The sequence below is a fragment of the Triticum dicoccoides genome, chromosome 7B (assembly GCF_002162155.2).
Source record: "Triticum dicoccoides isolate Atlit2015 ecotype Zavitan chromosome 7B, WEW_v2.0, whole genome shotgun sequence".
NCBI classification, from domain to species: Eukaryota; Viridiplantae; Streptophyta; class Magnoliopsida; order Poales; family Poaceae; genus Triticum; species Triticum dicoccoides.
Window position 1 is genome coordinate 276,021,170 of NC_041393.1, and position 22,345 is coordinate 276,043,514.

The following is a 22,345-nucleotide window of genomic DNA, read 5'->3' on the forward strand; positions in this document are numbered from 1 at the left end:
CCCTTATGTACTTGTATATATGATGGCTTTGGCCTCGGGATAATACCAAGTTGCTTTCATAACAACTACGATGCGCTGAAGCTCGCGCGGCCGACAAGCAACAAGTTGGTGGCACTGATGGTGACACATAGCGCTGCAGCAGCGGCATGGAGATGGGGGAGGTGTATCGGTGGTGTGGTTGGATAAACTTGCTTCTGGGGTCGTGCATGGGTTGGATTCCTTAGGATTGATGGGGTTGTGCGTGTGCTAGTTTTCCCCTCTTTTTTTGCTATTTTTCTACGTAGGGGGATGGTTGGAGGGGGTGGGATGGGAGACGAAATTCTTGCTTTATAGTAGCAGAGATTTCCAATAAGTAAACTACAAGCTGGCACCTAATTACAATCTTCTTTGTTATGTACTAAATGTTAAATGCCTATTTGCTGCAATTCTTGAAGTGCTAACTGTTATATCTTATTCTATTTCCAGAATGTAGCATATGAATCACTCCATGATTTGCCGAGCACACACCTTAAATCAAGTATGTTGGTTAAATCCATTTGTAGTTGCTAATAAGGTTCCATGAGCACACATTTAATGATCTATATGGTTTATACTGCATTCCATTCCAAGATTTAGATGATAAACATGACTCTTTTCGTATGATCATGCTTCTTTTTATTTCTTTGTTCATCTCCCTGGCCATGTGCATGGGAGTTGGGACTTTAATGACGATGTTAATGATATTAGGCTAGATAACCTGGAAAGCTAATTCCAATCCAATTCTTTTTTGTACTTAAACTTTACTTGATTTTGCAGTGTCCACACATTTAATTCATCAAGCTACATACAGATATCCTTGCACGCCAAGGGGATTTTCGCACATGGCGGGACCAGTTAAACTTCCCGCTAGTGTTCTCGAGTCCAAGGCTGACTACAAACATTTTGCTCATGCGGTTGGCAACTTCTCTGAGTGTAGATCTGTGGTGAGACCATTATTGCAGAAAGGACAAGGTAGGTATCACTCTTAAGGCATCTCTAACCCTTCTCCTAAAACTTAACTCCCGATAATTTGAGGCTTTTGGGAGGCTTGCACAGTTCTCGATTTTTCAATGCACTTAGAGGAATATCAGGATTTTGTTTGCCTGATGATGAACCGTTGTAGGTGCTCCGTTGTAGTCAAAGTCAATAGTTCACCACTTGACTTCTCTTATCCTTTATGGTCATGTCATGCAAGATCACACATGTTGTCATGATCTTCTATAATGTCTTTTTGTCTCAATACACAAGAGGTCCACGGACATTTGCAAAGCGAGTTCGCAACATCCAAATGCTCTCTCAACATTCTTTCTTGTGGCTTCTTGACACAATGCAAAGTGAGATCTGTTGTTGCCTTGTGGGTGTGGAATTGTTTTCACAAATGTGGCCCATGAGCGGTAGATGCCATTGTGATAACCCTAGCTCGATCTAGAGAACACAATACTGGATAGAGGGGAGTTTGAGACTGGGTATGATAACTTGGGAGGGAAGGAGACTGGGTTCAGAATATTCAGTCACTATTACATTCCCTGAACTAGCCGTTCAGGGTCACTGGGTTATATACCCACTCACTCTCTCCTAGCTCTGCCGGCACATCCTACCACTCTTAAGTCTTTACATGGCCCATGTCCCACACTCGTTTAAATGTCTGAACCTTCTACCAAATTCCCTCCTACTTGTCTGACGTCTCTTGACATCCGATCCACGTTCATGGTGCTGACAACCATCTGCAAGGTAGTAGCCGATATCATACTTGTAAGGTAGTAGCCCATATCGTACTGGTGGCCATTGATTTCATAGTTGCATGGAGGAGCTTCCTTGACAGCTAACCTTGCAAATAGAGATCACTGCAAGACGCTGAGGTCACTAGACCATGATGGCACGCGTTGCTGTGCCCATCCAGCTGTCCAATAAAATGACATTCCCTCTGATTCAAATTAATTGACACAACTTTAGTTGAACTTTGTACTAAAGTTGCATTAATTAATTTGGAACGGAGGGAGTAGAAATTTCCGTTATACATGACATCTAGATTATACAAGTTAAATTTGCATGAATTAACACATATTATAACATTGAAGGGACACGGCGTTTTGGCTATGCACCCGAGGTGAACCGTAAATTCATTTAAAATAGTAATTTAAAAAAAATCCTTTTTTTTGTAATGCTAGATGCTCATGTGTGTGAAGTCCGTGCCAAATTTCATGGAGTTTGGGCATTTCAATATCTCCCAGCAAAGAAGACAAATGTTGGAACTGTAAGAAAATTTACTGTTCACATATTGTTTTGATCGATTTTGTCTTTTTGCCATAAGCTCATCGGATGTCCAAACAAGCCGAAATTTGGCACGAATATCACGCGTTGGAACATCTTCCACCTAATTTTTTCTTCAGATTTTTCTGTTTTTTAGTTCCGTTTTTGAATTTGCTGTTCACCGAGTGCAGATGATCCGGGCACCGAATTGAATATTCGTAACTGAAGTGATTTTTGATCAATTAGTAGGAAAGAATTTGGTTCTTGGATCTAATGAGTCTCAAATATATGTTTTTTACTTACACCGGTTGATGCTAAATACACAAATACATGTGTTGGAGCACTGGCCCGTATTAACAAAAAAATTGAACAAGGTGAAGATTTAAGGTAATCAAGCATGAACTGGGTGGCTTATGTTAGAGTTATATTGATGATGACCTTTAGCCTTTTGTATTCTAGCCTCTTGGCATTCTCTTGTACATGTATATATGATGACTTTGGCCTCCTAATAAGATAAAATTGCATATTTCTCTAACATGGTATTAGAGCTCTAGTCTTTTTCCGAGCAGCTCGTGCTTTCCACGTAGAGGCTTCTTTCGGCTGTCAACTGATAGTTCTGCTGCTGCTTGTTGCATATAAAAAAAAGAGAAAAAAAGAGAGTAAAAAAAATGCTCTCGTCTGGACTCGTCTTTTTCCCTTGCTATCCGGTGATTTTCGACGATGTTCCCTACATTGACCCCGTCCCGCACATACATCGTTGGTCAGTACTTGGTGCTCGTCCATCTGTGAAGTTGTCACCTATGGCGTCTTCAGCTGGTTGTGTTGACCGCTCTACGTCGACTCATCTCGCGGCACTGCGCGCGGCGGTGACCAATCTACGTCGACTCGTCTCGCGGCTTTCGCGTGCGGCGGTGACCGCTCTACGTCGACTCTCGCGGCTTCCCCGCGCGGCGCTGACTGCTCTACATCGACTCGTCTTGCGGCTTTCACGCGCGGCGGTGACCGCTCTACGTCGAGTCTCGCGGCTTCCGCGCGCGATGGTGATTGCTCTATGTCGACTCCCACAGTGGCTTCCACATACGGCTCTACGTCGACACGCTACTCTCGGTCGACTCTACACACAGCTTCCACGGGTGGAGGAGACTTCTTATTATCGGCAGGTGGTTCTACCTCATCCTCTTCCGCCACATCCCTATCTCCTCGTGAGATTGCACATCTACAGTCTCTGCTTGCTACTTGGGATTCTTCACCGACAAGTTTTGCAGGTTCCGTGACTGACTCTTCTGGCACTGAGAAACCACCTTCTACTCATTTAGGTACATCCCCATGGATTCTTGATATCGGAGCATCTTTTCATATGACATGATTCTTCCAGGTTGACGTCCGTTCGACCTGTTGAGTCTCCTGCTCGTGTTCTTGCGGCTGATGGCACTCCCCTCCCTGTAGCTTGTCGAGGCACTCTTAGCACTTCTTCATTTCATGTTCCCTCTATCGCTCATGTTCCTTGACTTACCATGCACCTCATATCTGGTGATCAGATTGTTGACTCTAGCTGGAGGGTCATCCTTGACTTTGATTCGTGCTCTGTCCAGGATGGTCGCACGGGCGCTCTACTTGGTGTTGGCCCTCGATACTCTGATGGTCTCTGGGAGCTTGACTGGCTACGTCTTCCTTCCGCTGCCCTCGCTGCCAGTTTCGCAGCCCCTGTTGCTGCATCTACTAGCTCTTTTCAACAGTAGCATCATCGTCTTTGCCATTTATGTGGTTCTCGTCTCTCGGCTTTGGTTCATCGCGGTGTTCTGGGGTCTGTCTCCGGTAATGCTTCGTTGGATTGTCTGGATTGTATGCTTGGTAAGCAGATTCAGCTACCCTATTCTCACAGAGTCGGTGTCTGAGCGCCCTTTTGATCTCATGCACTTTGATGTTTGGGGTCCGCCTCCCTTCGCTTCGAAAGGGGGTCATCGCTAGTATATTATCTTTATAGATGATTTTTTCCAGTATACTTGGATCTATTTCATGTCGTCTTGTAGTGAGGTCTTATCTATATACAAAAAATTTGTTGCCATGGTTCAAACCTAGTTTTCCACTCCTATTCGTGTTTTTTGCGTAGATTCAGCTGGTGAGTATATCTCCCATGCGCTGCGAGGATTTATTGCCGAGCAAGGTACTCTTCCTCAGTTCTCTTGCCCTGGTGCTGATGCTCAGAATGGTGTGGATGAGCGCAAGCATCATCACCTTCTTGAGACGGCACGTGCGATGATGATCGACGCCTCTCTTCCGCCTCACTTCTGGGCTGAGGCTGTTACCACTTCCACGTATCTTATTAACATTCAACCATCTGCTACTCTACAGGGTGGCATTCCTCTCGAGCGTCTTTCTGGTCTCTCTCCTGATTATTCGGTGCTTCGCTTGTTTGGTTGCGTTTGCTATGTTTTACTTGCCCCTCGTGAACACACCAAATTGATCGCTCAGTCTATTGAGTGTGTCTTTCTCGGATAGAGTGATGAGCATAAGGGCTATCGGTGTTGGGATCCCATCGGCCATCGGATGCGTATTTCTCGGGATGTGACCTTTGAGGAGTCTCGCCCCTTCTACCCGCGTCCATCCTCCTCAGCCTTTTCCATAGAGGATATCTCTTTTCTTACGTTTCTGGATACACCTCCCTCTGTGCCCAGTATTCCTACTCCTCCTCCCGCTGCTGCAGATTCGACACCATCCACTCCTACGATTTCTTCTCCACCCTCATCACATGACTCTACACCTTCATCATCGATACCTTCACCTTCTACACCTTCATCACCGATATCTTTCCCTTCTCCACCTTCATAGGTACATTCCCCGTCTTCGTCTCCAGTGATTCCACCTCTTCCCTCCTTTCCTTTTCATTATACTCGCCGTCCACGTATTGTGGATGAGTCTACTGATGTGCCCTCTACATCTGGTGCGTCGTCTTCCTCCTCTCAACCGACTTATGGTCTTCGTTCTCGGCCTTGTCTGCCCCCTGACCGATATTCTTCTTCTCACTATGGTCTTGCGACCGTTCTTGAGCCGACTTCTTATCAAGATGCTATTGTGCATCCTGAATGGCAGTTTGCGATGGCAGAGGAGATTGCTGCTCTTGAGCGCGCCGGCACATGGGATCTGGTTTCTCTTCCTCCCGGTGCTCGTCCCATCACTTGCAAGTGGGTCTATAAGATAAAGACTCGCTCTGATGGTTCTCTCGAGCGTTACGAAGCTTGGCTTGTGGCTCGTGGCTTTCAGCAAGAGCATGGTCGCGGTTATGATGAGACTTTTGCTCCCGTGGCCCATATGACCATTGTCCGTACACTTCTTATCGTGGCCTCTGTTCGCCATTAATTTGTGTCTCGGCTTGATGTGAAGAATGCCTTTCTAAATGGTGAGTTGCGTGAGGAGGTTTATATGCAGCCGCCACCTGGGTATTCTGTTCCTGATGGCATGGTTTGTCGTCTTCGTCGCTCTCTTTATGGCCTTAAGCAAGACCCCCGTGCCTGGTTTGAACGCTTCACATTTGTGGTGACAGCCGCAGGTTTTTTGCCCAGTGCTCATGATCCAGCGTTGTTTGCCCACCTTTCTGCTCGTGGTAGGACTCTTCTTCTTCTATATGTTGATGACATGATCATCATTGCCGACGATTCCGAGTACATTGCCTTTGTCATGGCTCGCCTCAGTGAGCAGTTCCTTATGTCTGATCTTGGTCCTCTTCGTTACTTTCTTGGGATTGAGAACCTTCCAGTCAACCGCCTAATGTCATAACTCTGCGTACCTGCTATCCAAGTAACTTCATCAACTCAGGGATCAAAGTAAGACAGTCTTCTTGACATGCCACCAATGAATAATGAGGGTAGTTGAGATAGTCTAAATCATGAAAGGATATTTGGTTTCCGAAAGTAATGCATGAGTACTTCTCATTTTTCACCAGAGTTGATAGATCACAATTATTTTGAAAGATTCACCAAACCTCCTTCGGTTATTTAAATCACTCATTAATAAATATGTGTTCCATTAATCATCTAGCTCACTATTCCCTCAAAATAAAATGATCTAGCTCCTTGAAATTACAAGGATCAAGGTTGCTAGCAAATCTTGCAAGCAAATTTGATTTACCAACAGAAGAGTCACCAATCAGAACCATTTTGAACAGATAATCCGGGCGTTGTTGCTGATTTCTACCATAAGCAATCCTGTAACAGCCCATAGAAGCAATTGCCTTTATAGTGTCACAAGATTATGGTAGCCCTGCTAAGTTTGTACAGTTACACTCCAAATTAACATCACAGAATGGGTAGATAACAAAGGCAGGTGAGTTATGTACTTATGGCACAATAAAGGGCAAGAAAATTGTAATAATGTTAAGTAATGATTAAAATACAATGATATAAGAAATATTTGTACAACTGATATACGTGCATGATAAGAAGCTGCTTTGCTGTACTAAAAAAAATTACTTTGTCATACTGCTTTACCCTCTGCAGAACAAATTGAGCAAGTCAATGCAATTAACAAACTAAACATCCAGTCAATCACTGTGAAAGCCTATATATTACTACTAAATCACATGTTCTATTATCTTTAATGTCTGTACTGTCAAGATTTTCTATAACAGGAAATCCTTAATTTCATCTTTCCACATATAGAAGATTTCCAGAAGGTGCATATTGGACGAGAGGCTTTTATCAACTACAATCAGGAGGTGAAAATAAAAGAATTGTGTGTGTTTAGACCATCAATTTTGAACATTTTCAGTGTACCACGATCCAGCAAATAAAGACAAGCCAATAACGTGAACAAAACCAGGTTGAATCAAGCCTACATGCAATTGATGAGCACTGTTTACTGTCACTGGGATCTTAGCAGAACTGTTCACTGCCACTGGGATCTTAGCAGAACTGTTCACTGTCAGTAATCCACAAACCGAGACCACCCCAAACCTCAATTACTCTAGCACAAATGAGACTTACAATATGGACCCGCATGTGATTGAACCTATCAGCTCTAGGCAGTGAATTAACTTTAACATGTCCTATGCAGAGTATAAAGGGTGAGCACTCTAAAGCCTGCTGCTCAAATTCTACTTCACAGTTTGGCATTCCGACGGTACTGTCATAATGGATAATGGATAATTGGATATAGAGTATGTTGGATCGGCAGGAAATAAATACTTACAGGAATAACCAACCCTGTCATTCAATCTTTTGCCAACTCACCATTTTTTTTCGAGAAAACGCAAAGACTTTGCGTTTCATTGCATTGAAAAGAGGGAGAGGGTCAACAGTACAAGCCTCCGAGATGGAGGGTTACATGTTCAAACCAAAAAAAGGATCAGTGGACGTCCCAGGTCATCGGTAAGACTACGCCTAGGCCATGTGGCGCCTGCTCTCACCCAAAGGGTTGCTTCCTCTATGATCCTAGCCGTGAGTTCAGCAACGGAGGACTGGGCGCCATCGAACACGCAGGCGTTCCTCTGTTTCCGGATCAACCAGACCGTGAGGTGCGTCGCCGAGGCCAAGCCTTTCCGCATCGTTCATGGAGTCGCGTGCTTGGCATGTAGGCACCAGTGGTTGAGGGAGTTGTCTTGGTCCGGCGGCCGGCAGGTCATACGGAGCCAGGAGAGGGTCTCGTGCCAAGCTTGCCGCGAGAACGGGCAGGTCATCATGAGGTGATGCATGGGCTCTGGCTCTTGGTCGCATAGGATACACTGCGGGTGGTGATGGAGGCCACGCCATTGCAATCTGTCCGCGGTCCAACATCTGTCAAGGTTGGCAAGCCACATGAAGAACTTGACTATTAGGCCCAGATGGTCTGCGCCCCTTCATCAAGTGGATAGGTGTAGCGACAGTTTGTTGCTTAGACGACGGCTTTAGTCTTATTGTTGTATGACTTTGTAAGGTCTTGTGAGAATAATTAATAAAATGACCGTATGCACCGCCCAGATGCAAAGGCCGGGGGTCATCCTCCTTTTCTAAAAAAACATGAAGAACTTGACTCGTGGGGGAGCCCAGTTTTTCCATAAAAGTTTCCAAGCATCGCAGCCCGAAGATCCCTGGAATGATGCAAGGTAGCCGCTGCGCGCGGAGTAGACGCCGTTAAGGCTCCACTTCCAAATGAGTTGGTCAGGGCGGTCATGAAGGGTGACACGCGCCTTCACCGTCTAGAGCAGAGAAATCATCTACAAGCTCTATTGAGCAACCTTGGCCATCATGTACATTATCTTCAGCCGTGCGAGAAAATAGTGCGATGGAGAGGATTGGTAGGACGCCAAATCTGCTCAAATCTACACGGGGTGTTTTTTGGGGTCTCCTTAAAATGCTTTGGGAGTTAGGGAAGGGTTAAATGCTCTTAACTCCATAAGAAATCTGTTTTTTTGGGAGTTAAAGCTTTTTACGGGAAGGGCTAGAGATGCTCTAATACTTCGTCTATATCCTTCTACCTTTCTTGATGTAAGACTTACAAGATATGTGTGACTATGCTGAGCAAATATTTCCACCGTAAATAGAGCTGCTTGAGTTTAAGATGTGTAGTGTTTTTGAGGAGAAAACTTTAAACATTGGACTACATAACTTTACATTATTGAATATAGAAGAAAATTTATCTTTTCTTTAGCTTGCACATGTAGAATCTATATCTATATATATACCTGCCTACTAATAAAGGGACGAGTACTTCTGCCTGCCTCTAATAAAGGGTAGAGTACTTCTGCCCGTTTGTCACACATTTTGCAGAAAACCCCTGTATTTTTTCAGTAATTATCCCGCAGTGCGTCTTTAAGTTGCAAGGACGAACCGCTTTTTTTGCATTTTACCAAAAAACCTCGTCTTTTCTGCTAATTAACCCGCAATCCACCTTTAAGTCAGGCCGAATCGTTTTTTACATTTTTACACAAAACCCGTTGATATTTGCTTTAATCAACCCACAGTCCATCTAAAATAAATGTTTTCTAAATAATCGTATCTTCTAAATCCTAACTTCAAAATTAACATGTCATTAGATTTTTCCCATGTCACTTATGATCATTGTAATAGAGAGCGTAATGGAGTAGCTAATGAACTAGGGTTTCCGGCTCGTCCCAGTAAGGTGTGGCGCTTCCGTTGCTTCGCCAGATCTCTTTCCCCCTTCCTCCTCCCCCCTCTCACCCGTTCCTTCACCGCGATGACGGCCATGGGTGACAGGCGTGCGGAGAAGAGGCCGATGGAGCCTCCGATCCTTGATGAGGAGCAGCGGCGTGAGAAGGCATTGCGGGAGCAGGGGAAGCGCGGTCAGCATGCCAGGGCAGCAGTTCGTGAAGATGGCGGCGGTGGTTTCGATCAAGGTCAAGGTGGTGGCTACGGTCAGGGCTATGGAGGCAGCCATGGCCAAAGCTTTGGATATGGCTCCCACGGGCGTGAGGGGGATTGGGGTCCTCCTCCCCCTTAGTGGGGTCAGCAAGATCGGAAGAATAAGCGCAAGCATGGGCAACGGAGGCACGAGCTGGAACGCAAGCCGCAGGAGCACCCCCCTCTACGGTGGGGGCCATGGGGATCCGCTGGCCAAGAAGCCGCGGTCGTCGGCTGTTCCACTGGCGGTGGCCCTGCCGGAGGCGCCGCGGGGGTCGGCGGCCGCGCCCATCCCAGTTGAAGAAGAGGGTGGGGAGTGCTTCAAGTGCGGCCGGACCAGGCATTTTCAGGCCAAGTGTACCTTTCTCCCCCTCTGCGTGATCTCTAAGCAGGAGGGCCACGCCTCGACCTTTTGCCCGTCGAGGGGCAAGCATTTGCACCTCCAGATCATGGGCAGTGCCATCCTGGCGAAGGCTTCTTTTGCTTGAAATTCGAAGAAGAAGAGGAGGTGGAGGGTGCTGTTCTTGAGGCTGCTAATGGCGCTATTCTGTCGGCGGAGCCAGTGAGGCTCTCGTTGCGCATGCTCAAGCAGGAGTTGAAGCGCATGGTGGCTGGCGATTGGGATTGGCAGATTTCTCAGGTGGGCGACGATGATTTCGCGGTGGTTTTCCCTTCTTCGGATCTGCTGCACATGGCCAAATCTAGTGGAAAGCTCTTCCTCTCCATCAATGACATTATGGTGCTGGTGCGTGATTCAATCCAAGAAACTATTATGCCCCTTGCCATGCCGGAGGTGTGGCTTCGCCTTCATGGCATTCCTAAGAAGCACCCTCGTGTTGACCGTCTGATGGAGGGGCTCAAGATGTTGGGCATGCCTATAGTGGTGGACGAGCTTTCCCTCATTCGGATGGGACCGGTGAGGATGATGTTTGGGTGCAAAGCCCCTGACAAGTTGAATGGTTTCGTGCAAGTATGGTTTAATCATGAGGGCTATGACATCAAGGTTGAGGTGGAAAGGCTCCTGAACACTACTAGGGAAAAGCCTAGCAGCAACGCGGGTTCTAGGTATATCAGTAGCGCGGGAGGCGGCGCTACTAATAAGGCGCTACAGCTAACCCGTAGCAGCAGCGCGTGCACGCCCGCGCTACTGATATACAAGTGTAGCAGCAACATTCTTCCATGGAGCTCGCTACTGCTAATAGCTATAGCACGCTTCTCCTGTGCGCGCTACTGCTACTGTCGCGCTGCTGCTAACTTTTCTCCACTCGCTACTGCTAATTTTAGTAGTTTTTGTTTTTTTTCTGCATATTTGTTTTGTATTTGAACAGGCTTTATAGAAGAATCTTTAGCACATACAAATGTCATCATGATACACATACAAATGCCTGCGAGAACACAAATGTAATCATAGTATATACATACAAATAGTCTCATCATAATCATCATCCAACACAAAGTGGTATCTTGTCATCATCTCGAAAATAGCGATACATGCAAGTCTCGAGTACTTGCAACTACAATGTCATCCATCTAAACAAAGGTATATGCGAGAAGAGCTATCACTATGAGTGAGAGCGGAACTATGCAGTACATGAGGTGGCGGTTATGAGTCCTCTCTCGCGCTAGCGTGAACCTCAAGTAACTAGCTTGTCCTTCTTGTCTGCTTTTGAAGCCTTTATGGCTGGTGCCCGAGAACCCATTCACTTGCGCCTGACAGTCAGGCCACTCGTTGTACACCCCCAGAACCTTCCCTTTGTACACGACATAGCACTGCCATCTCGCCATCAAGAAACTAGGTACCTGTTAGAGATGCATCTTCATGAAGAGGATGTACAATCATATGCAACAAAATATACTAGAGCAACACGAAAAAGAAAGGGTTAGCAACTAGATGCAACATACAGTATGCAAACTAATTAACTAGAGGTACGCAGGTCATCATACGCAAACTAACAAAGTAGCGTTACGCAAGTTTGGCAGGGACCGTGGACATCACAAAGTTTCATCGCTACAAAAAGTATACAAGTTCAACTGACACATATCATCATCATCGACATCGTAAATCACTAGAAGTTCCATCCTTCCATATCATCGAGGATGGATCCTAACTTCTTGAATGGCGTGAGGTCTAGACGTTGCATGCCTATGCGAGTTCGGATGTCAGCTCGCGATATAGGGCCGTGGTGGAACATCCCCTTCTCATCGACGACTTCTTTCATGATGATCGTCGCAATGTCCCTTTGGATGCGAAAGAAGTCATCTATAAGTTTAAATCCGCTTCCCCATGAGATTCTAGCTACTTGTGGATATGATTATCATTTCTGCTTGTCATGCGAAGCTTTTGGTGATCCGTGTTGAACTGAATCATGAGATGGACGATGTAGAATCCATCCTTCTTGCTTGGTTTTGGGACATGGATGCAGGAGAAGTTAGTTTTATGCGCAAAACCCATCTTCTTGTTCCTTTGTTTCCTGATCTGCATGTGGCCACCTCTAATGCTTACGCCTTGGAGAGCATCATCTAGAATATTCATTATGTGGGTGTAGTCCTTTTTCTTGTAGTCTCTGGAAGGGTCAAAATACACGACGTGGGAGACTTGCGGGTAAAGAACGATAAGGACGGCGCGCCCGTTGCTGCGGGGAAAAGACACCTCAAATTATTCTCCATATGAGCGAGAAGGAATGATTGAAATGTATGAAAGGTTTGTCTGGAACCGACTTACTTTGGATGATAAGGCACGAGGACAATTTCCTGGTCCTTATTCTGTACCATGAAGTTTTGGAGGTAGTCCCTAGCAGTTTCACGCTCAAAGTCGCCGAGACTCAAGAAAGACTCGTGCATGTAGTACGGATCCGCCACACAGATTTGCGAGACTTCTTCACTCTTCATGACGGAGCTCATATGTAGCGCAAAAAGGCGGACGATTGTAAATCGAGCCGCCTTGTAAGAAACATCTCAAAGATATGGTCAAGCCGCAGGAAGAACACCTCTGCCGGCCGTGTGTCGACGTAACACTTCCCCTCAGGCACACGAGCCGCGTATGTCGGATATCCTGGATCCTTTGAGGCTAGTAGGCTTTTCTCAGTTGATAGCACATGGTCGTGCAGTCTCCTGAGATCCCCTGATAGTGCCTCCAGCGGTTTCAACGGTAGCATCGGCTCGCCCGTGAGATGGAACATGGCCGCACCTTTCACGGGTACACGCTCTTCAGAATCCATCTTCTGACTGCTATGTGCTCTGGCTTATTTGGAGGCAGTTATCTTCCCCGATCTCTTGCTCTCCTTTTTCTTGGGCACACCTTCCAGACCCTTCCTTAACCCCTGCCCCAGGGTTCCCGGGCTAAGCACTGTACGACCCCCGGCTAGTTGAGCCTGTGTTGAGGCGGCATCTTCAGGCGTGTCCTGTGAGGAATTCAAGAAGAGAGACTTTTTGCAATCCTTCCAACGACCTTCCTGCCCGGGCATATCATCCATATCCTCATTAGCATGCTGATAGCCTAATTCGTCATATTGTTGACTCATCATATCTATGTCACAGTCATACATGTTTGTATTGAGGAAACCCATAGGGTCGACCTCCGTCTCATCATCCATTCTCTGTTCTACATGACCGATTACATCAGCCAGTACTATTGCTGTCACGCCCAATATGCGACCCTATCCAAAAGGAACTCGAAGGTCCCACCAAGGATAGACCCGCATATTGAAACACTTTTGCAAGGTGGATATCATTACATCAACATTACATAATAGATGGGGATACATACATAAGGCATACAATGCCACACGAATACAACATCACAGTACATAAGATCATCATCTGGCTACGGATAAAACACAAACAGAAACTCAAATGACATCCACCCTGCTAGCCCAGGCTGCCGACCTGGAACCTATCCCCTGATCAAAGAAGCAGAAGAAGAACTCAACGCAAGCAAGCATCACTCTCACGTCATGATCATCGCATAACCTGTACCTGCAACTGTTGTTGTAGTAATCTGTGAGCCACAAGGACTCAGCAATCCATTACCACGGGTATCAAGACTAGCAAAGCTTAAAGGGAAAGGAAGGGGTAAAGTGGTGAGGCTGCAGCAGCGACTAAGCATATATGGTGGCTAACATACGCAAATAAGAGCGAGAAGAGAGCAAGCAGAACGGTCGTGAAGCTAGCAATGATCAAGAAGTGATCCTGAACTCCTACTTACGTCAAACATAAACCAGAAACCGTGTTCACTTCCCGGACTCCGCCGAAAAGAGACCATCACGGCTACACACACGGTTGATGCGTTTTAATTCGGATCTGGTGTCAAGTTATCTACAACTGGACATTAACAAATTCCCATCTGCCAATAACCACAGGCACGGCTTTCGAAAGATTATACCCTGCAGGGGTGTCCCAACTTAGCCCATGACAAGCTCTCGCGATCAATGAAGGAATAGACCTTCTCCCAGGAAGACCCGATCAGACTCAGAATCCCGGTTTACAAGACATTTTGACAATGGTAAAACAAGACCAGCAAAGCCGCTCGATGCGCCAACAATCCCGATAGGAGCTGCACATATCTCGTTCTCAGGGCAACACCGGATAGGTCAGCCTACGAGTAAAACCAGCCCTCGAGTTGCCCCGAGGTGGTCCCGCAGTCTGCCCGGTTTGGACCAACACTTAGACAAGCACTGGCCCGGGGGGGGGGGCTAAAATAAAGATGACCCTTGGGTTAATTACTCCCAAGTGAAAATATAGGTGGTGGTGAGGCAAATGGTAAAACCAAGGTTGGGCCTTGCTGGAGGAGTTTTATTCAAAGCAAACTGTCAAGGGGGTCCCATAAATCACCCGACCGCGTAAGGAACGCAAAATCCGAGAACATAACACCGGTATGACGGAAACTAGGGCGGCAAGAGTGGAACAAAACACCAGGCATAAGGCCGAGCCTTCCACCCTTTACCAAATATATAGATGCATTAATAATATAAGAGATATTGTGATATCCCAACCAAAATCCTGTCCACCATGGAGCAATCTTCAACTTCACCTGCAACTAACAACGCTATAAGTGGGGCTGAGCAAAGCGGTAACACAGCCAAGCAATGGTTTGCTAGGAAGGGTGTCAAAGGTTAGAGGTTCATGGCAATTTGGGATGGCTTGATGAGCAAAAGATAGGTAACGCAGCATAGCGATAGAACGAAGCAACTAGCATAGCAATGATAGTAGTGAGATCCAGGGTAGTGGTCATCTTGCCTGAAATCCCGCTAGGAAGAAGAACGAGTCCATGAAGAAGACGAACAGGAGTAGTCGAACGAATCCTCACAATCGCAACATTACCAGAACTAAGAAGCAACACCGGAAAGAAATAAACAACATGGTAAACACACAAGCATAATCATGGCATGATGCACAATCAAGTATGATGCATGACCGGTTTAATAAGGCATGGCATGGCAAAGTGCAACAAACAATACTACCAATTAAGTGGAGCTCAATGTGCAACTCGTTGCATATTGACAAAACACCACATGCAATTATTTAGTTTAATCTCGTTTAGGTACCCAACAATATTAAATGTTGATTAACATGGCAAGAGGTGAAGCATATGAAAAACTACCTATCTAGACAAGTTTAAATGAGGCCGGAAACCACAAACAACAATTCCGAAAAATCCCCATATGCAAATTATGGATTTGGTACTGTTCTGCCCTAAACACAATTTTAATGTTGTTAAACAGCAAAACAAAGTGCACCATGTTAAACTAGGCATTTTTCCACCCCATTTACATATAATGTTTATTAAAAATGGAGCTACGGTTATTTAGTTATGAAATAAATCATTTTAGCATGGCATTTAAGCAAATTAATGCAAACAGCAATTTAAACATTTTAAACATGGATGAAAATGGCATATTATTAATCTACACAATTTCCTGAGCATTTTACATATATAATACATTTTAATATGATGCACAGTTCTAAAGTTATTAAATGCATGATGCTTAGGGGGTTTTCTGCAAATCTGAAAATCACTGGAATAAATGAAAAAAACGCAACAGCAGGAAAAAAAATACTATATGGGCCAAATCTGGCTACACTACTGGGCTAATAGAGAGGAGGGGCCGTGGGGAGCTCACCCATGGGCCTTTGAGGCCGAATGGTGGAGGAAGAAGCTGGGCCGCAGGGGCTGCTGGGCCTGGCGACGCGGTCCAAGAGGCTGGCCACGCTGGCCGAGGACGGGGTCAACACGCGGGCGAGGCGCTCGTCTCCTTGTTCGTGAAACAGGGGATCGAGCAACATGAGGAAGGAAGCGGCGGTGCTGGAGGGTCCTGGTGGCCGGATTCGGCGATGCGGCGGGGCAGACGAGGTCCTGGAGGCGCTCGGCAGAGGTGGGGAAGGCCATGGCGCTGGAGTCTTGTCGGTTCCCGTGCACGACACACAGGCAGGAGGCGGCAGCGCTACAAGGAGAACAGAGAGAGGGAAAGAGATGTGAGGGAGGAGGAGACCGAAGGAAGGGGAAGGGCGCGCTGTGGGACGGCAGAACTGACCGGATCCAGGACGAGGACGCGATCTTCGGCGAAAGACGGCGATTCCCGGCAGCGGTGAGCTCCGGTGGTGGCGCCACGGTCTACTGCTGCTCGCGGGACGGAGGAGGTGAGGGAGATCGGGCACGAGGTCGCCGGCAGCAGGTCGAGCTCCTGCTCGAGGAAGGAGGCGCGCGAGGACGATGCAGAGCAGCCATTCCTGGAGGCCGGCGACGGGTGCTCCATCGAGGAAGAGAAGATCGAGGCGGGATCGTGGCTGTGGGGCACTTTGGTGGACCGGTGGGGATGAACTGGTGGCCTAGGGGCCATCGGATCTTGATCTGGTGGCTCCAGATCAAGGTGGAAGGTGGCTGGCTGGATGAGGCTGGGGAGCAACGGCCTGGTAGCTTGTGGTTAGCCAGATCTGGAAAACAAGGAGACCAGGGGAGGCGCTGGTTGGTTGTTTGGATCGGGAGGGGATCCCAAGGAGGAGGAGACAGTGGGCTGGCGGCGGCGGAGGATGGGACAAGTCCCTAGAAGTTAGGGTTTGGTCTGAATATATGGCAGGTAGGTTAGTTTAGGGGCTACTCGGGCCCTCCGATTTTAAATGGACGGACGAGAAATAAATAGATATGGAGTCTAAATAAGAAAACGGAGATGTTTTCGGGATGTTTGGGGATGATCCGGACTCAACGGTAACGACAGACCAGTTCGGGTTCGGGAAGTTTCGAACGCGGGAGAGGGGTCGATGCACTGTGCAAAGAGGGGGCTAGGGTTGGGGTTTAGGAGGGGTTTCGGACCCTCGGATCTCGATCAGGCGGTTCCGGACGCGAGGGGGGTTAGGCAGGCCTAGGTGGGCTGTGACGAGAGGGTTGGGCTGAGAGGAGAGGGGAGAAATGCAGCCCGGCAATGGTTTCGGAGACCAAAACGTCCGACGAATATACCGACTATATCGCGGTTACATATTTAACGGTTGGGCAGTCAAACGGAATCCGAATGCGACGAAACTTGACAGGCGGCCTGTCTACACTATAATAAGACCGCACGACAAGTTGCAACCCATTCCGAGCACATTTTTATGCCACTTATAAAATAATATTTCGGAGGTGCCGCGGGCGCGTGCGAGTGTGGTCGGGCTCAGAACGGACAACGGAGAGAACCGGGGAAACCCGGACGGATGCAAGTTTTGAAAAACATGCGGATGAAATGCAGATGATGACATGAGACGAGATGCATAACAAGAACAAAATGCAAAACAGCAGACAAAAACCCAACCACATAGGAATTAATAAATCACGTAGCCGGAAATGGCAAGAGTCGGAGTTGCGAATATGGAAAGTTGTATCCGGGGCGTTACAACACTCCACCACTACGAGAGGATCTCGTCCTGAGATCTAGGATGGCATCGGAGGGAAAAGGAAGAGGAAGATAAGTGCTAAACTAAGTTGCTTCTTCGACCCATGAGTGAAACCACGAACCTTGAGAGGTTGCGCAATTTAAAAGAAAGAGTACAACAGAGATGAATGAGATTGCAAACAATCCGTTAGAAAAGAGGAACAAGGAACATTACGAGAACTTGAAGGTTGCAAAGACATGAATCAAGAGTTTAATGGACAAGATAGGGTTCGAAACCACTCCGGTTAAAACAAGATGAGAGAGAAAGAATTCGGGCAGCACTCCGGTTGAGCATGGAAGGAATAGAACATGAACTTACAAGATGAGAGGATACTTGATGAGATCAACAACACACTGCCTCCAGAACTATTGAAGGAATGGCACAAGGGGTAAGAAGGATTTCAGACAGCACTCAGGTTGAAAAGAGAGGCAAAACTTGACAAGATGAAAGAACTTGAATGAGAACACAACACTCCGGTTAAATGGATAAGCACGAAAAGAACATGATCTTGACAAAACAAGATGATGAGTGAAGAGAACAACATCACAATGCCTTCGGAACAAAAGAATAGAAGATAGATCATTGGAATAACAGAATGGAGAAGAAAATGCCAACTTCTGCCACAACTGAGCTTGGAAAGCACCCTTCCAAGAAGGTTATAACGGAGTTGTTGGAAAAACCAACAACGAAAAGAATAAGCTTGTAGTGGGCTTATGGAAAACATCTCAAAATTATGAGGTGACAACCGGCCACTAACGGAAACAATTGCTTGTTTGAGATCAAAGAAGAGATGAAAACTGCTTTTGCCGAGAGGATAGGAGAAAACTTGGATCATTGGTAGTCACCACAATGAGCAACATTCCTTAGGGAAGGCTTTAGATGAAATATAACCCAAGATAACTCCAACAAAGAGATTGATGGATTTAAAATACCTCATTCCTGACAACTTGTGAATCATGAAACATGAAGGAAATTGTCAAGAGTGACATAACACCATCTCAAAAGATAAGGTAGAAAGAATTGCACTTTGGAATGCAAGATGAAGAATGCTTGAACGCCCCAAAACAAAACATGTGTTGAGCACCATGTTTAATTTTGAGTATAGCTAGGCGGGTCATAACTTCAAGAGAACTCTTGAAGAACAATTCGAGATTGAAAGGAATCCTTGACGAACCATCATGTAGATCTTCCATGAAGAACTCCGGTAATAAAAGGATGATAAAAGAAAGAGAACTTGAAAACACAAGGTGAAGCCTTACAATGATTTAGATGGAGCTTCGCGACGAGATAAAGTGGAAAACTTGGAACTCCAGAAAAGAAAAGATGAAGCATCTCGAACCGAGAAATGTGACATGATGAACAACTCTGGAAAGAAGAAACTAGATCACTCGGATGAAACAATAATAAGAATTACAGTATGCGTATCCTTCACCAATTTAAATTGATGACAAAGAACAGATTTGGCATACTACTTATTCCCGTAGAAAGGATTAAGAGAGATATAGCGCAAACTTGAGAAGGTATTGATGGAATCACCGGTGGGATTGGAAACAACGAATGAAATGATACGGTAGCAAAGGAAGAGGAATCTTGAACGAACCACCATAAGAATTGAAAATGAAAGTAGCAAAGGCACAATTCACCGGGAAGAATTGGAAAACGAATGAAGATACTTGAGGGGATTTAGATACATGAGAACGAAGAGATCATAAACTGATTAGAGGATATTTGAACGATTCACCAGTAAGATTTGTAGAGCAAAAGCTACACGCCGAGAATGAATAATTCTGAGATGATGGGCTACAGAGAATCAATCTGAAAAGACTCTTGAATTGCTCCGGATGGATGAAATTTTTTTCTCACAATCGAAAACAATTATGAGAGGATGGCATCAAGCTAGAACCATGAATCTTGAAGAGAATGGAGCAAGATTTAAGAGAAACTCTTCTTCGGTCTTCAAATGTTGAGAATGATGATGAGAACCACCATGAATTGTTGAGATACTCCAGGAGAATGAAAAGCGAAGGGGGTTGAGCCAACGATGAAAAGAATTTGAAAGATCTTGGAGAAAGACATATGACTGATGATAATTCATTCTTACGTCAAACTTCGAAAGACTTTGGGAATGGCTCCGGGAAAATTAGAAGAGTCAGGTAAGATCCTGGAAAAAAGACCTGTGGGTTAGGGCCCACTCAAAAGAAAACACCGTTGGAAATGATTTTAAAGAGAGATTGCACCGGTTGAATTAAATAGCTTAAATTAGATAACAATCTCCAAATAGCTTGAACGGATTAAGAATGGAAACACAAGTCTTCTGAGATATCTTGAGCACTCCGGAGAACAGAGAGAGGTGAACGATTAAGAGGTGCACCGACATGGAAAAACATTTGAAACGAGGAAAGGGATATGATCAACACCAAAAGCTTGAAATTAATCCACCGGAGAAGAATACGAGAATGAAGAATGATGAACTTGAAACTGTTGAGCATCTTCATGGGAAATCCACCGGATAAGAACATTGACGGAAAAGAATGGAGAAACTTCACATGAATAAATGGATACTTGATTAAAAAGTCCGAGTCCTTGAAGAAAAAGGGGTGCGAGGGTGGGAAAACAAAGACAACTTGGGATGGATGAAACAAACACCGGTGAGAAAAACTTAGAGTTGATCTTGCGGATGTTGAAAATGATCAGGTCCACTTGAAGAGAAGCACTCCGGTTGGGAAAAGAATTAACATGACGACCTCGATGACCAAGAAGGATTAGTATTCACATAGCAATATGATAACACCGTTTAGGAAAGGTATGGATTCAACACTTGACATCGAAGCAACTCGAATACCACAAATAAAACAAAACAAAGGATTTGGCTTGCAGAATAAGCCGGAACAAACATATGATAGACCCCATGTCGTATCAAGTGTCTGTTGGAAAGATAAAACTAGAGCTACTTGAATTCCCACCTATAAACTCCCGAAACTTTCTGGTTATGCAATCTGGTGTTGGGGATACAGGGGAAGCAATATATCTCACCCAAACTAACAATACCTACATCCAAGCTGTATCCATCCGTCAACACATAACCAAGAAACCTCCGGAAATCATGTACCTCAACCTTCGAAAAGCATCCGTTATACGAGTTATGGCAATACTCCCGAACTCCCCAGTACTGGGTGACGTCGAGGTTATCTCACCAACAACTGCATAAAAGAGATTTTCGATGTCGGCAAAACTCAGGTATTCCAGAACTGCAACGATAAAATTGTGACGACAACACCTCGGAGCTCAACTCGCCGGGTCAAAGCCACATAATAGACAGGAGGCACCAAGAACAATGTTCTCGTCACAAAACCATCGGAACGATTCCAAGATACCCGCGTGATCCTAAAAAATAATAGTGAAATTTGAGGACAGGAAAGACAAAACATCTACGTCAGGAGACCTCACCAGAGCGACGAAGGGGCTGAGGAGTAAAAAGAATCCTACTCTTCGATATATATAATCCTAAGACTCAAAATAGTTTTCTTCTAGACTCAACAACGGCCAACAAACAAGGGGGCTCCTATGGTCGATCGAGGCTCTGATTACCAACTTGTCACGCCCAATATGCGACCCTATCCAAAAGGAACTCGAAGGTCCCACCAAGGATAGACCCGCATAATGAAACGCTTTTGCAAGGTGGATATCATTACATCAACATTACATAATAGATGGGGATACATACATAAGGCATACAATGCCACACGAATACAATATCACAGTACATAAGATCATCATCCGGCTACGGATAATACACAAACAAAAACTCAAACGACATCCACCCTGCTAGCCCAGGCCGCCAACCTGGAACCTATCCCCTGATCGAAAAAGCAGAAGAAGAACTCAATGCAAGCAAGCATCGCTCTCGCGTCATGATCATCGCATAACCTGTACCTGCAACTGTTGTTGTAGTAATCTGTGAGCCATGAGGACTCAGCAATCCATTACCATGGGTATCAAGACTAGCAAAGCTTAAAGGGAAAGGAAGGGGTGAAGTGGTGAGGCTGCAACAACGACTAAGCATATATGGTGGCTAACATACGCAAATAAGAGCGAGAAGAGAGCAAGTAGAACGGTCGTGAAGCTAGCAATGATCAAGAAGTGATCCCGAACTCCTACTTACGTCAAACATAACCCAGAAACCGTGTTCACTTCCCGGACTCCGCCGAAAAGAGACCATCACGGCTACACACACGGTTGATGCGTTTGAATTCAGATCTGGTGTCAAGTTATCTACAACCGGACATTAACAAATTCCCATCTGCCAATAACCGCAGGCATGGCTTTCAAAATATTATACCCTGCAGGGGTGTCCCAACTTAGCCCATGACAAGCTCTCGCGATCAATGAAGGAATAGACCTTCTCCCAGGAAGACCCGATCAGACTCGGAATCCCGGTTTACAAGACATTTGGACAATGGTAAAACAAGACCAGCAAAGCCGCCCGATGCGCCGACAATCCCGATAGGAGCTGCACATATCTCGTTCTCAGGGCAACACCGGATAGGTCAGCCAACGAGTAAAACAAGCCCTCGAGTTGCCCCGAGGTGGCCCTGCAGTCTGCCCGGTTCGGACCAACACTTAGACAAGTACTGGCCCGGGGGGGGGGGCTAAAATAAAGATGACCCTTGGGTTAATTACTCCCAAGTGAAAATATAGGTGGTGGTGAGGCAAATGGTAAAACCAAGGTTGGGCCTTGCTGGAGGAGTTTTATTCAAAGCGAACTGTCAAGGGGGTCCCATAAATCACCCGACCGTGTAAGGAACGCAAAATCCGGGAACATAACACCGGTATGACGGAAACTA